General features: G+C 41.3%; 1 protein-coding gene across 2 annotated transcripts in view; it reads right to left on the minus strand.

Annotated features, from left to right (window-relative positions):
- The window catches only part of PARD3B (par-3 family cell polarity regulator beta), a 1,001,728-nt gene that overhangs the window by 18,039 nt on the left and 965,366 nt on the right, over positions 1 to 18,323 (minus strand). The gene's annotated exons all lie outside the window — the stretch shown is intronic.

Genomic DNA, 18,323 nt, shown 5'->3' on the forward strand with positions numbered 1-18,323 from the left:
TAAACTTCTTGAGCACTGTCGGTAACGTTAGCGAAGTAAGTCATGATTGATTTAAGTTTCTATGGTAAGATTACATAAGATCACAGAAAATCTTTAACATAGTGCAGACTTTACGCTTGTATAGGAAGAGTTCTGCCTCTATGGAATTTATTTGTCTGCCAATAAACTGTGAGCTTCATATTGTAAGTACTATCACTGAGTTCATTGTTGACCTCCAGTGCCTGGCACATGGTAAACACTCACCGCAATATTTAGTAAATGAATGCTCTCTGGCAATTCCTGGTGTGGAAAAAAGAGTCCTCTTTTCTTTAAACTGAGTGAGACTTACACCTGCCGACTGAGGAAAAAACATGCCCGTTTGAGTTTCAGCCTTGTATCTTTCCCAGCCAGCAGCTGGCATCTTGCTCGTTGCCTGGTGACCAAGCACTCGTCTTGAGACCATCTCCCGTAAATGGGTTTCTGTCGTGCTGGTGGCTCAGCCTCCCTACGGTAAACAAGAGCACTGCTTCTGGAGTCAAAACTTCTGGGTTCAAGCTCTGCTCGGCCACTGGCTTTGAGTGGGAAATGTCACTCATGTTCACTTTCTTTGCTGGAAAGTGGGGATTATAACGCCAGGCTCATAGGATTGTTGGGGGAAGATCAAACTAGAGACAAGTGCAAAAGCCTGGTGTAACTGACAAAGCCCTACTCAGTTGTAAGGTATCATTAGAGTTGGTATTACCTCCTCTCTCTCTCCAGGCCTGAGGTTCTGCCCTACCCATTAAAATCTTTCAAGGAACGAGGTCCTGAATCTTAATGGCCACGGCTGGGTGTCTTCATCTGCTGCTGATTTCCTAATAACAGCAGAACCGTTGTCTTTGGTCTTTTACCATCTTTCAGGCTGTGCTCCTTTCTATCTTGAATTTTTGTCGAAATTCGTTAGACTTCTCTGTCTCTTCTGGCTTCAGTCGCCAGCCCTCTTCCCTTATCTCCTCTGTTGGGGCCTCTCCTGATCTCTTCTACCTCCGGAGATGTCTGTGTTCAGGTCTCAGCTAACTTCGAGCTGAGCAGCCCTGACCAGCAATACAGATTCTGCTCTGAGCATCAAGAGATGAAGTGGCCGGGGAGTTAGGTGCTTATGGTTCTGGGTTTTCACTCAGTGGAAATGTGGCTGTAGGAAAATTGCTTATCCTCTAAATATAGCCTCAGTTTCCTCATGTGTAAAATTGGAATAGCAAGGGTTACCTGCCTCACTGACTAGTTGGGGGTTAAATTAGAATGTCTGTAAAACACTTAGCATAGTACCTGGGCATGGAAAACAATTGATAAATGTTGGCTGTTGTTATTTTTCTCACTGCTCCAACTTCTTATTGCTTATTCCCGATTCCATAATGTCTTGCATGCTTTTCTCCGTCTTCCAAATCCTCAAATATGTCCAGAGGCCTTTTTCGTCTCTAAAAATCTGCTTCCTCCAGATGGAAATGAGGCAAGTTATCACCACTTTCCCAAAACTTATGGACTATGTTCATTTAAAGAAAGATACAAAATACACTGAAATATATACTCTCTAAACAGTTGTTCTTTTTTGTGTAGTCCTGGTTATATCCTTTATGTCTAATTGCTAACTTATTAGTGAGTCCACATTGATGCCGCCTCTTGGGAAACTGCTGGAGGACTTGGACTGGGGGCTGTACACATCTCTGAGAAAGACAAACACAACAGCATGTGCAAGCTATAAAGTGAGTTGTAGACACATGCACCCAAACCCAAAGGAAGTTGGGCAGCAGCCAAAAGACCATCAAGCATGGTCTTGAAAGAGACATAATATCCTCCCTCTCTCTCGTCTTTTTCTTTAATATCAGACTTCTTTAATATCTGGATGGATGAAACACTGGATTATATTTACTTGAGGAGTCATTCCTGAAGCCTGTGGGTTAGAGGACAATGAGATCCAGAAGCAGAAAATGGTTTGGTGCATTGGTCTGATGGATAATTTTTTAAGGGGTTAGCCCTCCTACTTTTTATGAGCGTGTAACAAGAGCTTCTACTTTTCTCTTTCATCCTTGATTCTACCTTTCCTTCTTCCCTTGTCGCCTGAGTTGGGACAGTGCAAAGGTGCTATTTTTGCTGCCAACTGTCTGTCCCTTCTTATCCTGGTGATAGTATTCTGTTCTTTTGGGAATTGTCCACGCCCACTCCCAGTCCATGTGGTTCAGGTGGAGACACTCTACCCATGACTCCAGAGGTGGCATGTAACTTAGGCTTGCCCATCGGAACAATCCACCCCATTATTAACAGTGATAGTATAACAGAGATTATTAACAGTGATAATCTATGGTTAAATACATAACCTGATCTCAGCAACCTGGGACATGGCGCTAACACAGAAGAAAGCAGAGTCAAGAGATGGGGAGAAGGACACCAGCTACTGATGGCAGCCTGAGTTCCCAGGTAGCTGCACCTGAAGATAAGTCCACCCTTGGACTTTTTTGGTTATATTTGCCAGTAGATTTTTGTTCCATATTCAATATAGAGAAGTATCTGAATACTTGATATAGAGGGAGACCAATGACTAATAATGTTTAACTAATAATGTTATTTGTGTGTGGTGGAGAGTACCTAATGGTATAAACACAAGTTCTACAGGATAGCATACTTAGGAAGGGCAGATGGCCATTCACTTTAGAAACCACCTGGGGAGGGAAAAGCTTCCTTGTAGCTCATGTTGCCTCAGTCTGGCACAGTTCCCAACATCTCCAGAGTGGAGAAGGTGAAAAGTAAAAGGTCTAGAATAATTCCCTCTTTCAACTGCAATAAAGAGGGTGTTAGGTACGGAAAGAGAAAAGATATGCAGTGTGGGAAGGTGCCTGATGAGTTTCTGGTCATGGCCAAACTTCCTCTAGGCTTCGATGCCTGCGACTAACTCCATGTGCAATTAGGTTAGTCTATTTCTGAGAAAGTGAATAATCCCAAACTCTCGTCCTCTACCAATTATCCAGTAGGTGACAACAGTGACAGTGTGCAAATAATTAGCAATTAGTTGTATAAATCTAACACACGCCAGGAAAATTCCTGCCTGCTCAGACCCAAGGGGGTAAATAAAAAGGGAGATACCCAAACGACTTCCCCATTGTCTCCTTTTTGACCTGCTCCTCTTCCTTCCAGCCACAGAAACACAGTTTTTATTAGTTCCTCATCTCTGTCCATGTCTCTGTTCACATACACCATGGGAGAGAGAACTGAATCTGGAGTTGCTTTGGAAAAGGAGGTCTGGAGACTGTGGCGAGATTGTAATCTTACCCTATGGCATACTGGTCTTATGAAAAGACTAATAAGACTCACGACGTTCATTTGATTGGCAAACAGACTATTCCAGTGCCTGAGGATATGGAAACCTGTTTTTCAGGAGTAGCATGAGACAGCCAGACTAGCTTGGGTCCACTCCTGGGCCTTGGAAATCGTGGTAGGTAGGAGCCAGGCATCCCAGGCATCTCCATCTCTGAGAGTTGGAGTTTGCTAGGGACAAGCAAGGGAAGAACTCCGGAGAGCTTGAGCTCTGCCATGACCTGACAATAAAGCCCAGATAAAAATGGGCCTCTCTTTTCACTCCGCCCCCCCCCCCACCGACACATTTACTGAGATATAATTTACATACAAGAAATGTGACCACTTAAGCGTTCAGTTCCATGAGGCTTTACAAATGTACACATCTGAACCACCATCAGAACCAAGGATATGTGTGGCTCTTTATTTTACTTTGCTCAACTGCTCCTTTTTCTTTACCAACTCTTAAACTGAGCAGTCCGCAATTCCACAGAAGACAGAAAGAAAATCCCACACTTGAAAAATTCATTACTTGTCTGGAAAAACTCCAATCACTCATGTCTGATAAAAATTGCTGAATGTATTAAAATAAAATCAAGGTCTGGATGGGTAACAAAAATGAGAAATTTGAGTTTTGAAAAGAATTCTCTGGGATAGATAAGCCATTCAAAACCGAAACTTGGAAAAACGTGCCATGTCATCTCAATCACAATTATTCTGTTGCTTTAGCAGAAAACTTTCACTTAATGACAAAAACACAAATTACTGAAAAAGAATTGGCTTTCAGTGAAAGAATTCTCCTGACTCAATTAGAAAGCCCACAAAATTTAATACAAGGGGAGATTTCCACTTAAACTCAATATGGTTGAAAATGGAGAACCGTCCTTCCTGACACCTTCACGGTCAAGTATCTGGAATGTTCCCCCTAAGCTGCAAATTCTTTCCTGTGTTTTTGCCTTCCCTTTTTTTTCCTGCCTTAAAATTTAGTTGAATGACTACTATGTGGCAGGTACTATGTAGTGCTGATACATTGGTGACAAGGCAGGACCCTGCCCATAAGCAGCCTGTGGCCTTTGCTTTCTGTATGCTTTTTTTTTTTTTTTTTTATGAAATTTATTGTCAAATTGGTTTCCATACAATACCCAGTGCTTATCCCAACAGGTGCCCTCCTCAATGCCCATCGCCCACTTTCCCCTCCCTCCCACCCCCCCATCAACCCTCAGTTTATTCTCAGTTTTTAAGAGTCTCTCATGGTTTGCCTCCTTCCCTCTCTGTAACTTTTTTTCCCCTTCCCCTCCCCCATGGTCTTCTGTTAAGTTTCTCAGGATCCCCGTAAGAGTGAAAATATATGGTATGTGTCTTTCTTTGTATGACTTATTTCACTTAGCATAACACTATCTAATTCCATCCACGTTGCTACAAAGGGCCAGATTACATTCTTTCTCACTGCCAAGTACTATTCCATTGTATATATAAACCACAACTTCTTTATCCATTCATCAGTTGATGGACATTTAGGCTCTTTCCATAATTTGGCTATTGTTGAAAGTGCTGCTATAAACATTGGGGTACAAGTGCCCCTATGCATCAGCACTCCTGTATCCCTTGGGTAAATTCCTAGCAGGGCTCTTGCTGGGCCATAGGGTAGATCTATTTTTAATTTTTTGAGGAACCTCCACATTGTTTTCCAGAGTGGCTGCACCAGTTTACATTCCCACCAACAGTGCAAGAGGGTTCCTGTTTCTCCACATCCTCGCCAGCATCTATAGTCTCCTGATTTGTTCATTTTAGCCACTCTGACTGGTTTTGATTTGTATTTCCCTGATGAGGAGTGACGTTGAGCATCTTTTCATGTGCCTGTTTGCCATCTGGATGTCTTCTTTAGAGAAGTGTCTATTCATGTCTTCTGCCCATTTCTTCACTGGATTATTTGTTTTTCAGGTGTGGAGTTTGATGAGTTCTTTATAGATTTTGGATACTAGTCCTTTGTCCGATATGTTATTTGCAAATATCTTTTCCCATTTCATCGGTTGCCTTTTAGTTTTGTTGTTTCCTTTGCAGCGCAGAAGCTTTTTATCTTGATGAGTTCCTAATAGTTCATTTTTTCTTTTAATTCCCTTGCCTTTGGAGATGTGTCAAGTAAGAAACTGCTGTGGCTGAGGTCAGGGAGGTTTTTTTCCTGCTTTCTCCTCTAGGGTTTTGATGGTTTCATAGTGTTGGAAGTTCTAGCATCAGCAATCAGACAACAAAAGGAAATCAAAGGCATCAAAATTGGCAAAGATGAAGTCAAGCTTTCACTTTTTGCAGATGACGTGATATTATACATGGAAAATCCGATAGACTCCACCAAAAGTCTGCTAGAACTGATACATGAATTCAGCAAAGTCGCAGGATACAAAATCAATGTACAGAAATCAGTTGCATTCTCATACACTAATAATGAAGCAACCGAAAGACAAATATAGAAACTGATCCCATTCACAATTGCACCAAGAAGCATAAAATACCTAGGAATAAACCTAACCAAAGATGCTTTCTGTATCTTAAATCCACTCCCATGTTCAGCCCACTTCTGGTCAGTCTGTTGCTCTTTGCAAAGCATGGCTAGACGTGGGAAACTGGGAAAAGAGGGGCAGAGAAAGGGAAAAGAAAATATAGCATCATAACTATTTTCCATGTGGTGAAGACTAGGAATTCTATTTATTTTCCCACCATTTGTCATGGGTAGGGGTTCATGGTAGAAACAGATTCTAAAAATCCAAATAAATGAAAAGCAAAAAACCCCCAAGACTAACCCAGTACCTGAGCATTTGCTTAAAACATAGAACTCTCTCTCAGCAGCTCTATCTACTTTAGGGGAAGAGAGAGGTTAAAGTCAATGCCAATACAACGAGGTACCAGAAGCTTCCAATGATTGCTGCATTTCTTACATGTCAGAAATTTGGAGAAGAAAATATACTGTTTCTGATGGCTGTGGTATTACTATTCAGAACATTGGACTAGTGGTTTAGATATATAGTATATAGATAGCATGATAGTCATCATCAAATCTAAATCTGGTTATATTCTAGTGCTGATGGTGAAAACTTTTCTGTTAATAGCTTGTTCATGGAAACACCAAGAAGTAAAACCAATCTAGACCACAAATATAATTGTGGTTTATAAAAAAAAATGAAACACTTGGTAAGAACAGACATTTACTTCTTGACCAGTGACTTCTGTGATCTTTCAAGATGCAATGACTCATTCAGAAACCACCACTGGTTCCGTGAGACCTGTGATTTCTATATTAGCATCTTAGACTAGACTCCACAGGGCACTTGATCGTAATATAGGTCTTCTGGTCAACTGTGGTTATGATTGTGGCTCCTGAGACAAACCAATGTAAGATTTTCTTCTTGAGACCAAAGGATGTATTGCTGTAGAAGCTCACTGTGGTTGGCTTCTTGGAAGAAAGATTGAAGAAAAATATAATATAGCTTGTTATCAGAAATTTGAAATAGGTGAAGGGCACATCCTTATAACTGCTACTATATTTGGTTCTTTCTTAGGATTTCCATTTCTCTGATTACATTTCCCATCTGTTCTTCTGTGTGGTCTACTTTATCCACTAGAGCTCTTAGCATATTAATCATAATTGTTTTAAATTCTGAGTCTGATAATTCTAACATCCTTGCCTGGGCAGGTTCTGTTTGCTCTATCTCTTCAAATTATGATTTTTTGTTTTGTTTTCTGTCTTTTTTTTTTTTTTCCCTTTTAGTATGCCTTGTAGTTTTTTCCTGCTAGCCAGACATGATGGACTGGGTAAAAGGAATGTGGTGGTGAGATGTGTGTGTGAGGGAACATTCTATAGTCCTGTGATAAGGTCTTCTTAATCTTTTAGTGAGCCTATGCTTCTGGCCTGTGAACTTCATAAGTGTTTCTCAGTTTTTTCTCCCTTCTTAGTTGGAACAGGATGGACAGAGTGGCTTGAAGTTGAGTATTTCCCTTCTCCCACATGGAAAGCTAGAGCCTGTTGGAACTGGGTATTTCCCTTTCCCCAGGTCAGTTAGGCTCTGACAATACCCTCAGCAGGTTGGGCTCTGTTAACTAGTTTACTCTGAGGATGTGCCGTGTTAAGAACACAGTACTCTGGAGTGTTTCAAAATGGGCCCTTTCCCCCTCCCACTGCTGGAGACACAAGGGAACCCCCCCCCCCCACCTCTGTCCTGATATTTGCTGTGGGAAGCTGGTTGAGCTCCTGGATGTAAATATTGTAGGCTCCCTGTCTACACCTGGGTCCACCTGGAGTATGTAACTCTTCGAGTTATCCCCACTGAGCCTCCAGTATTCATTAATTACAAGCCAGGTTTTCCTACCCCAGCACTGGTTCTTGTAGTGGTTTCTCTTGAGTCTTTGCTCCTGTAAGCCGTGACTCCTTGTACTTGCCTGTCTGTCTCTCCAATCTTTGGGACAGCGATTTGCCCTGTGTCCTCACCTCTCTTACAGATTCAAGAAAAACCATTGATCTTTCAGCCTTTTTAGCTTACTTATTAGGATGGAGTTGTGACCTCCTAAGCTCCTTACATACAGAACCAGAATAGAAGTCTCCCCCTTGTATTTGGTATCAAAGTTTACAACTTGTAAAAACTTCTTTTTCTTCTTCCTCCTCCTCCTTTTTCTTCTCCTTCTCCTTCTTCTTCTTCTTCTTTTCCTCCTTCTCCTCCTACTCCTTTTTTTTAATAATAAGAAAGTACAGGGATACTTGGCCCAGACTGAAAACTTGCAAATCCTTTTGCAAAACAGAAAACTATCACCCCATGCCAGTCCCTTCCCTCCAGTGCTAAACTGTCTCCAAAAAGTAGGCAGCAAATAAGGAGCAATGAGTTAAGCAGAGGAAAATTCTGACTTTAAATCTATAAAATGGTGAAATCCAAAGCCTTTTTATCTTTACACAAAACTCCTAAAGAAATAATATATTTTCATATATATCTCAAGTCTACACATAAGGAATGCTAATAATAGGAAACAGAACATTTCCATTGTGCCTTTAAAATAGAGAAAGAAAGAAGAATCATATGGGATGAAATATCTGAGATGAAGAAAATTCTTCAGTAATCTCTCACCAACCCTCCTTGGATATGAGGCGACAAGAGAGAAAACCATAATGGAATAATAGCCTTCCACATAAAAGAATTATGGTAAGTTGACATTAGGTTGAGCGGCAGTCCAATCAAAATGAAAGAAGTTCTGAGCCAAGACTGTCACAGAGGTTCTGAAAGAGGACAATCAATGTGTGTTTTTATACTGTCTTCCTCATATTCAGCCTGCAGTAACTTGAACTGAGAATTGGCTTTTTATGGAGATTTATTACAATAGCATTGCCATTCAAGAATAGGCGGCTATCATCATAAATAAAGAGCAGACACACGGGGATGTGAAGCACCAAGACAGAGAGAGAATTTGTCAAGGTGGGTAAATCATGAACTTACTTATATTGCAAATAAATACACACTACTGAAGCAATCACTCATTAGGAGAAAACATTTTTTTCTGTCCTGAAAAAACCAAGCCAAGCTGCCATGGTTTGGATTTCCTAACCTCGTTGAGGAGTCCCTGGTCGTCCTAGAACTCAGAAACCAATGCCTGGTCTCTCTGTTCTATGGCACACATTGGCTGCTCTGATGAAGAAAGGTGTGGATTTCCTTGAACACGGAATCTGCTGTGGCCTGAGGGTTGATACGATCAACAGCGATAAGGCTTGCCTTCTGCAAGAGACCACAAAGCTACTGAAATCTAGCACAAAGCCCTTCCTGAAATAGGAGGGGAGAAAGACAGCCGACTCCTTATTCCCCATAGTTGCCTTAAAAGTCCAAGAGGCAGGGCCTAAGTGTCTCCCCACATTTCCTTTGGACATTGAAATCTGTGTAAGTGAACGTGTTTCCATGTCCAGCTTTGTTGTTTCAGCTGTTATGAGAGCTGGGGATATCAATTACGCCTTGCCCGGAGACGCTGACCTGCACAACAGCTCCAGGCTGGCCTCCCCCTTCTCTAACAGCTCCACATTTCAATACAGGCCGGCCGGAGTCTTCCTGAGGTGACCACTCCAGCCTGCGCATCCCCACTAAATGATTCATTAGGTTGGATTAACCCTTTAAACACTACTATTTACCAAAGGGTCCCTGGGGATTCTCACACACTCCATCATTTTTAGCCATTATAAACAGCCGGTCCCAGCAGGGCGGAATCCACTTTAAGGCTACTCAGGTTGACAATGTGGGTTTTGTTAGCCCCAATTTACTTAAAAGCTCAAGACAGCATTTACTTTGTGAGATGGGGCGGACGCATTTTCATCTCCCGTCCTATGCATTCCAAATATGCCTCTCGCCATAAACACCTAGGCAGTGCACAACAAAGCCTGAAAGGAGTGGTCACGCCAAGGCCGTGGGGTGACGCGGGGCTTATTTTCATGCCTCTGTTACCCAGGCCTCCTTTTTGGTTGTTGCCATTTTCTGCCTATAATCAGCTGCGTGCACAATGAATGGTGCCTGCCAAATGGCCATTTGTGGGCGCAATTAGACACCTGTGCCTTCAAACAAGTTGCAAGCACCTAATTGTGTCTGCATGTAGCCACTTGTGGGTGCAATTATCCAGAAATCCAGGTGTGCCTGGCATTATGCACAATTTAAGGGGCAAAAAAGAAAAAAAAAAGGAATGCTTTCCAAAAAAGAAGGAAAGAAGGCTCAGGTCGAACATGTGCCCTTCAGACTTTAACCAGGGTGGTTAAGCAGAAGCTACCACCACTCTACGTACATGGAGCCTCTTTGTTTTAGGGTCTCTGGCAGGACTGCCCAATAGAAGATAATGCAAGCCACCTATATCGTTCAATTTTTCCCAGTGGTCACAGATAATGGAGTGGATGAAGCCAATTTTAATAATTTTATTTGACCCAATATATCTGAAATATTATAATTTTAACATGGAATCAATATGAAAAATAATTAATGAGATAGTTTGCCTTTTTTTTTTTTTTTTGGAGGGGGCTGTACTAAATCTTTGGAGCCTGGTGTGGATTTTACATTTAAAACACATCACGATTTAGGCTAGTGAATTTTAAGCTCTTGATCATCACACATTGTAGTGGCTACCATATTGGAAAGCACGGGACTACAAAGAATTGCTTTCAATCATGTTTAAATGCTTGGGATTTTTATCCTTTAAGCACTTTCCTGAATCCTTACAAAATCAGACTTCAAAGGAAGAACATCTGAAAATGCCATTTAGTGTCTTAGGGTTGTCATTGGTGAACATGGCTCTTCATAATAGGAACTGCCAGTAAGATAAAGTAGAGCGTTGAAAATCTGCCCCTACCTCTTTGTGTTCCAGTTTATGAGGAACACGGTGGGGCTCGGTTCAGAAGTGACAGGCACAAACTTTGTAGACAGAGTTAGAAGAAGGGGAGCTAGAATTGGAAGGTAGGTGGAAATAGGGAATCTGAATATATCCCTTGTTATATATGTGAGTGGTTGTTCCAATTTATCCAGATAAGTATGGTGTTAAGAGCGTTTTAACAGAAAGTCTCATCCATCTTGCTTGCATTTGGGAATCAATTAAAATTTGGCCAGGAACTCAAGAGGTTATCTTTCTTTAAGGGTAAAATGGAGAAATTATAGTACGTACTTGATAGAGTTGTGAGGATGAAATGAGTTATTATGTGTAGGACTTAGAACAGTGCCTAGCACGTATTAAGCAGTCAATGAATATTAGTTGCTGTCATCATCCTTCCCACCACCACTGTCATCATGATTTTTATCATATTTATTCTTAAGCCATTCCAGAATAGTATGCCTGGACATCACACACCACAGTTGTGTTTGTAAGTATATAGGCGCACACATACATACACACACACAGAGCTTTGCAGGGAGAGATGACTAACCTCTCCTTTGCATATGGTTTCCAGTGCCTTCTAATTCTGTCAGTCCTCATCACCATGCGCTCAGGTAATTCTCTGAATGCGGGAATCAAATGTAAACATCTCTGATTCTCCAGAGCATCGTTCCTATTTGACGCCGAGCTCATGGCACAGGCATGGCCTCAAAATTGGCTAAACAGAGGCTCTCAGTGACGTGTAATGTTCTAACTCGCATTTCCCAAAATGAATCCCTGGAGAGCACGAAGAGCGCTTCTCTTTTGGGTATAAATGGTCCCTGAGTCAAGAACAACCAATGTCAGGTACTTAGGTAACAATTAAGTATGTTTTTATACAATTAGGTTATATATTTACACACCTACTCCCACCCATCCCCATGACCCATTCCTTTTACCTGAGACCAGCCAGTTTAACAACCCAGGTGTCCTGGGTTCTGTGCCTTCTACACCAGTTGTCATAGGAACTACCGCTGGTTCTTGTAGAATATTTCTTCCTCACCAAACCCTCACCCCGTTTTTCAAAAATCCTCTGAATCAATCAGCAAGAGACTTGAGTATGCCCAGTTTCCCTCTGGGTGCCACTAATAAACACCCCATTTAATTCCATCAGAGGCAACACCACTGTCATTAATAGATCCCTACCTCCTGCTCTTACCTTCTCACTCCTCCCCAGACACTTCGAGAAAATGCCATTTGCTCTTTGTTCCATTGCCAAAAATATTTGAGGAAAAGGCAATAATCTAATGTACAGAATGTTTTAGGAAAAAAAATATCCCAAAGGAAGCAGGGCCATCAACCTGGAAAGCGGCCAGATGCCTCCTTCAGAACTTCAACAACAGATTCCAGCTACTTCCGCATCCTTTTCCGACTGAACCTGCTTTTCCTCAAATACAATTATTAAAAGAGATGAAACATGACTTCTTATTCAATTTCATATTTTTCTGCTTTAGTTACCGGCATTGTAATAGTATTCTGCAACGTAATGATTCTTCATCCTGTTTCCTTTCATTACATCTCATTTTTGTACACTCAGACTCTAGTGTGTTACTCCAGAAGGCAAGAAGGTTTGAGTTATCCCGAGTCGGTTTTCTGCAGAGAACACGCACTCTGGGGCAGGCGTGTCAATGTCCCACAGCAACAATGTTTTAAAAGTGGTGTTCATGTGGACAGCACTTCAATTATGTAATTGGCTAAACAGGTTTGTGTGGCTGCTGGTCTGGCAGCCTGCTCACTGCACAGAGCAACCTGCGTATGAGAAATGCACCCCCGAGCCTCGGGATATTTGGTGTAGACACAGACCGTAGAAACACAGCCCACTGGAGATCGAGGACTGACTGCAGGAGGGATGGGTTTGTGCTGGCTCACTCACGTCTTCTCATTTAGTTATTTCCAAGCGGCAACCAGAAATGAAGACAGCGGGACCAGGATTCACATCTGGGGACGGGGACCCAGCCAGGCTGTGAGGACTGGCTCTAAACCCAATCCATAAAAACTGCCTCAGAATGAGTTATGTCTGAAAATTGGAGTTATGTCTTCTTCCAGCATCTTTTTTTTTTTAATTGAGAGAGACAGAGTGAGCAAGAGACAGAGAGAGAGAGAGAGAGAGAGAGAGAGAGAGAGAGAGAATAAGCTCGGCAGTGGCAGAGGGAGAGGGAGAGAATCTCAAGCAGTCCCCATGCCCAGCACAGAGCCTGACACAGGGCTCGAGATCATGAGCCGAAATCAAGAGTCAGACGATTAACCAGCTGAGCCACCCAGGCGTCCCCCACCATCTTTTTATTTTAAAAATATAAAATGAAAATTTGCAGACTATTCGAGTGTCCTTCATCGAAAGTATTAGTTAATTCTCAGCCTTAGTCAAATGCTTCAAATGTGAGCACCTGTTCAATTTAAGATACATATTTCCAAAAGTATCCAGGTATTTTATGCTCAAACTGCAGTAAAAACTTACAAGCAACTTACAGTATGAAGTAGAATAATTTAAAACTGTCGTGATCATTCTAAAGAAGCCTCCTGTATTTACTGTTGTATCCAAGAGAATAGCTTTTCCTAGGGATTTTACCATCTATGCCCTCCCGTGATTCAACAAATGAAGACTGAAACAACAGGAAGGTTGTATATCTCTCATATGACTATCATGAATAGGTCCATTTGTGTTTCCAAGTTCCATTCTTTGTGATTCATTCTTTCACAAACTCTGGTCAGGTAGGGTGAGACATTTACAGTCTTTTTTTTTTTTTTTTTTTTTTTTTAAGGTACTGAAACTTACTCCTTGTATAATTAAAAAATAGACATTAGCATAGCTTCTGGTGCCAAACCGGGATGGAAGTCATTGATGCATGTTTTCAGCTCACCCTCTGGTCGTAGACCTTTAGTCCCTGCCACGAAGCAATATCAACACACCCTCTTGTTACGGGGTCTCCACGCACATGTCATACCCATTATTACAGATGTCAAGGAAGAGACGGGAGAAGCCTGTTTTATTACGGCCATGAATGATAGCGGGAGATTGGACCTTTCAAGGGGCATGCCGATAAAATGGGTGATTCAGAGATGCTGCGCCTCATACTTGAAAAAAGATCTAAATTTATTACGTTTAATGTTTAATATAAATCACCAAACCTGAATGTGTTATAAAAATGAGCTAAAATGCTGCTTAACAGACATTATTAAAGAGTCCTAAGTATGGAGCCATTTCTAATTGGTAAAAGTTCACAGATGAACACTTCTTGCAAGTACTCATTTTGAAGAAATATTTCTTCCAGTAAGAAGGCCCTTATTTCAGTGTGAGATATAATCCAGGGGACAAATCTCTTTATGAAAGCCTCCTCTTTATGTTCACCCAAGGAATCTCAGAACCTACGATTTAAGTTTTATTCCTCATTTATTTTACTATGAGACAAAAATCAAGGTGAACAATAATTAAGACTGCAATGGCAAACCGTCCAAGCTCGTGTGCCTGGAGTAAAACTTCTGCTGTGCAAGGCAATACATGTTGAGGGCCAATCAGCAAGTATCAGTCTCAAAAAAAAATTAAAAGAATAGTGCGGCAAGTTACTTGTGCGGTGATTATCATCTTGATTAAAGGGTATAAACAGGGGTAATTTAAAATTAATCTGTGGAAGAATACGCTGTCATTTCAATTAAACGAAAAAGAATCATTCTGGGGCCGTCCTGCCTCGGCAAGAGCACCACCTTCAACCGGGGAAGTTTGGCCTCCGAGATGGACTGGGCGCGGTAAACCAATTTTCAGCCACAAAATGTGATTTGCAAAATTGGTTTGAAGAAGTGCTGGCCGGATACCACCTCTGCTGGGGAGTGAAATTAAAACTGTCATCCATTCACAGAGTCCTCAACAGCTTGGCGGCCTCTGGTGTGGCTGCTTCATAACCACAGCCGCCTTCCTTGTCAGCACAAAGAAGCCCCTCTGGGGACGCTGCTTCTTCAGCCTGTTTGTCGGAATTCTCAAACCAATAATGGAAAGGTACTGCTGGGTCTCAAGGGGGACCTCGTCCCCGGGGAGGAGGACAAGAGAGGCCAGGAGAAATTGACTAAGCCACAGCGGCTTTTTTTCCCCTTACGTGGGTCACTCCGAGTTTTCTAATTCCTTCACTTTGATGTTGTTTTTTCAGCCTCCCCATTCCCCCTAAACCACATTTTTATCCCCCAAATGGAGGTTCTGAACAACTGGGTATAAGAATAACAGCTCTGACTTTTGAAAAAGGAATTCAAGGCCCGCAAAAACAAACAACTGGAATGCTAGGGAGACAAATATATTTTCTTACAGATTTAAAAATCTGACTTTTTTGTCGTTAAAATATTTACATTTTTCCACTTCACCGATTTATTTAGTTGTTCATTTGTACTCTGGTAGCAGATGAACTTTTATTAGAGCATAGCTTATTATAATCAAACGTAAAAAACAAATATTTACCACGTATCTACTGTCTAGCTGGTACCGCAGAGGATATAGAAACATTTAAGACATATTCCTTACCTTCAAAAAGCTTACACTTTCTAAATGGGAAGATGAGCTAAAACTGCATTAAAAAAAAAGGTAATATGATTCAATAATCCATGTCAGAATGGCATAGATTTGGACCTACTACAAAGTCGAATCGCTTAATTGCTATACAACAGTAAAATCTGGATGTTGACACGTCAGCTTGAAATGTTGACTTTGAGCCACTCCATCCGACATCACCATGTCAATACGATTGTTTCTTATGGTTCCAGTTTTACCATCCATTCTTATGATTCTGGGTTGTATTATTCAATCCACCTGGTAAGGGTATATGCTTTATGTTTTAGAGTAGACGTATCTTCATCTGCTTAGCCACTTTGCCATACTTGGACCGCACCTTTCTGTACAGGTGCCACAGTGATTGCAAGGGTAATACGTGTGCCTGCCCGAGCTTCTTACGTGACACAAACATGTGGAAGGGGATGGTCTTGCCTTCTGGGGGCATTATGGTCTTTGAATGCACATGCTGATACAGAGTTGACAAGGGATTTAAAACTCTTGCTTTAAATGACATGTGCTAATGCAACCCTACCTAACACATTATTATTTGGCATTTATACACATAGATGTGTATTTGCTCTAACACCTATCAAGGTAAGAAGAGGAAAGGGAGAGGAACAGAGTCTGTAGGAAACTCAGCTGCTGGGGCAGCTGTTGGGGCTCATCGGTGGAAGAGCAGTTACTCCCTGTGCACGGCTCTTGTGGATATTCCTGGGAGAAAATGGTTGGAAGTTGCTAAAGAGCGGCTGCTTCATGATGTTAGAGAACAATCCAGTGAGGTGTCCTCTGAATTGGCACGACCAACGCTGAAAAGTTAAGTATCTGCTTATGGCCTGAGCTGCTTCCTAAACATGATTCTAATCCGTGTTCAGAAGTAAATATCAAAGAAGAGGCCCCTCCAAGATCATCTTTCTTTGGAAAGCAATGGGTGGTTCTGAAGCAATCTACAAGGTTGGCCCAATACCCAGGGAATTACCCGGGTATCTTCAAAAATTTCCTACATTAAACTACCTGCCAAGAGGAGGAAGGCTTGAGGACTCTTGGAGATACTTAACATACATTAAAGATCCTATTAAAAGATATATTTATTTCCATAGTGATTTTGATCTGAGGGAAAGAAAAAAAAAACTTTGCAAACATTATTTACCTTTAAGTTATCCTCATGAAATATTTAAATATAGGTTACATACTTTACTTTAAAAAAATATTTATTTATCTTGAGAGGGTGAGAGAGAGTATGTGCATGTGAGTGAGGGCGGGGGGGCACAGAGAGAGGGAGAGAATCCCAAGCAGGCTCTGCACTGTCAGCACAGAGCCCAATGCAGGGCTTGATCCCATGAGCCATGAGACCATGACCTGAGCCGAAATCAAGAGCTGGATGCTTAGCTGACTGCGCCACCCAGGCGCCCCACCTACTTTACTTTTATTCTTTGTTTGAACACACAACACACACACACACACACACAATTTGGCCCAGATGGAATTTAAATGAAAATTTATATACATTTGCTTTCTCCTTTAGACATTCATGTGTCACCCACTGTCTATCAAATCCTCTGGACTAGTACCTATTTACAATCTTTTCCCATTTCCCTGCCATATCACAAGCCTAAAAATCTGAAAAATATTTCTCTTAAACATTTTCTTGGCTCCAACGTACTTTTTTTGGTTTGTTTATTTGGTTTCTGAAATAGCCAACAGGATACTCAAAATGTATTCTGATGTGGAACACGCCTTGTTCTTGCTAGGGCCAACCAATTGTTAAAGCGTCGGCCACTGGCATTTCCCCCTCCCATAATGTTTCTTATGAGATGGACCACTGACAAAGGGTGTGGACCTTTCTCTGTAAAGAAGATGAAGCCACAGGCTCTATTTCTAAGTCTGTAAATGCTACCTTTGGCATAACCTCTCTGTCTCTTTTGTACTCAGTGGCTTCTGTCCTCTTCCAGCTCCTACAGGTCTCAATGGTCCTCTACCTTCTAGCTCCCTCTTTTCATCAACACAGAAAAAAAAAAAAAAGATATTATCATATACATTTCAGCCCAGGAATCCCATTTTTTAACTCATTGATGTAACTGTGTAGGGAAAGGCTTTCTCATATTAAAGCTTTGGGACATATGTTACAACGATGTGAAGCTACCTCAAATTAGAGTCTTAAGTCAGTGAGTTTCATTGACTTTGGCTCGCACTAGAACATGGAGAAGTGAGGAATGACTAGTGAGTCTCTGAGAAAAACAGATGGCACAAGTGAGTACTGTTGATCTTTTTTTGCAATCATTTTAGAGTAGCAGTTGTCTACGCTAGCTGGAGTGAAGAACAATGAAAGTCCGTGCTCACATGGAACGCTGACTGGGGTGGTTTATAGTCGTCTGCCTGGGAACCTCTGGCACCAAGAGTGACACCTTGATTTACAAAAAGCATTGAGCGACATGTTTAGTCCTGTTTGTTGTCTGCTTTTGCTAAGTTCTCTTTAGGCAATCTATGAACTCTGCACCCTTTTAATTTTATGCTTTTCACATTCCTAAAGAATGAGGTTCTCATCATGAAGTTGCCACAAGGGTTATTGGTTTAGAAAACTTGGATGTCAACTTTCTTTCTAAAAATGACTTTTGCTGCACAGAGTATAACATTGTAGCTGTGGTTTCTGAAGTTCAGAAATAAGGTTTTATCTTTAAGGACATTTTTTTGCTATTCTGTGGTGAAGTTGTCAACACTTTTTAATATATAAGAATTTCTCTCTTTTCCCCCAATATAATTTCTTCCATATTTTCAGATACTTACATCATCTAAACCAATTTGTTGGCACCTTTCACCCCCTACCATAGAGAGAAAGCACGGTACAGATTTTAAGTGCTGACAGAGAGAGAACTGTTAATTTGCCTAGTCTGCAACCTGTGCAATTTTCTACTTTTTACATAGAGTATAAATTTCCTGATATTCACATAGACGTTTTATTAACTATCAATATGCTGGGTTAAAAAAAAAAGTGGCTTTTCCAAAGATGATGATTTCCTACTTGTTACTGTCCAATCACCTGAACACTATTGATGGTGAGCAATGATACAGCCATGGTTTGGAGATAACT

This window comes from Panthera onca, chromosome C1 (genome assembly GCF_046562875.1).
Source record: "Panthera onca isolate mPanOnc1 chromosome C1, mPanOnc1 haplotype 2, whole genome shotgun sequence".
In the NCBI taxonomy this organism is placed as follows: Eukaryota; Metazoa; Chordata; class Mammalia; order Carnivora; family Felidae; genus Panthera; species Panthera onca.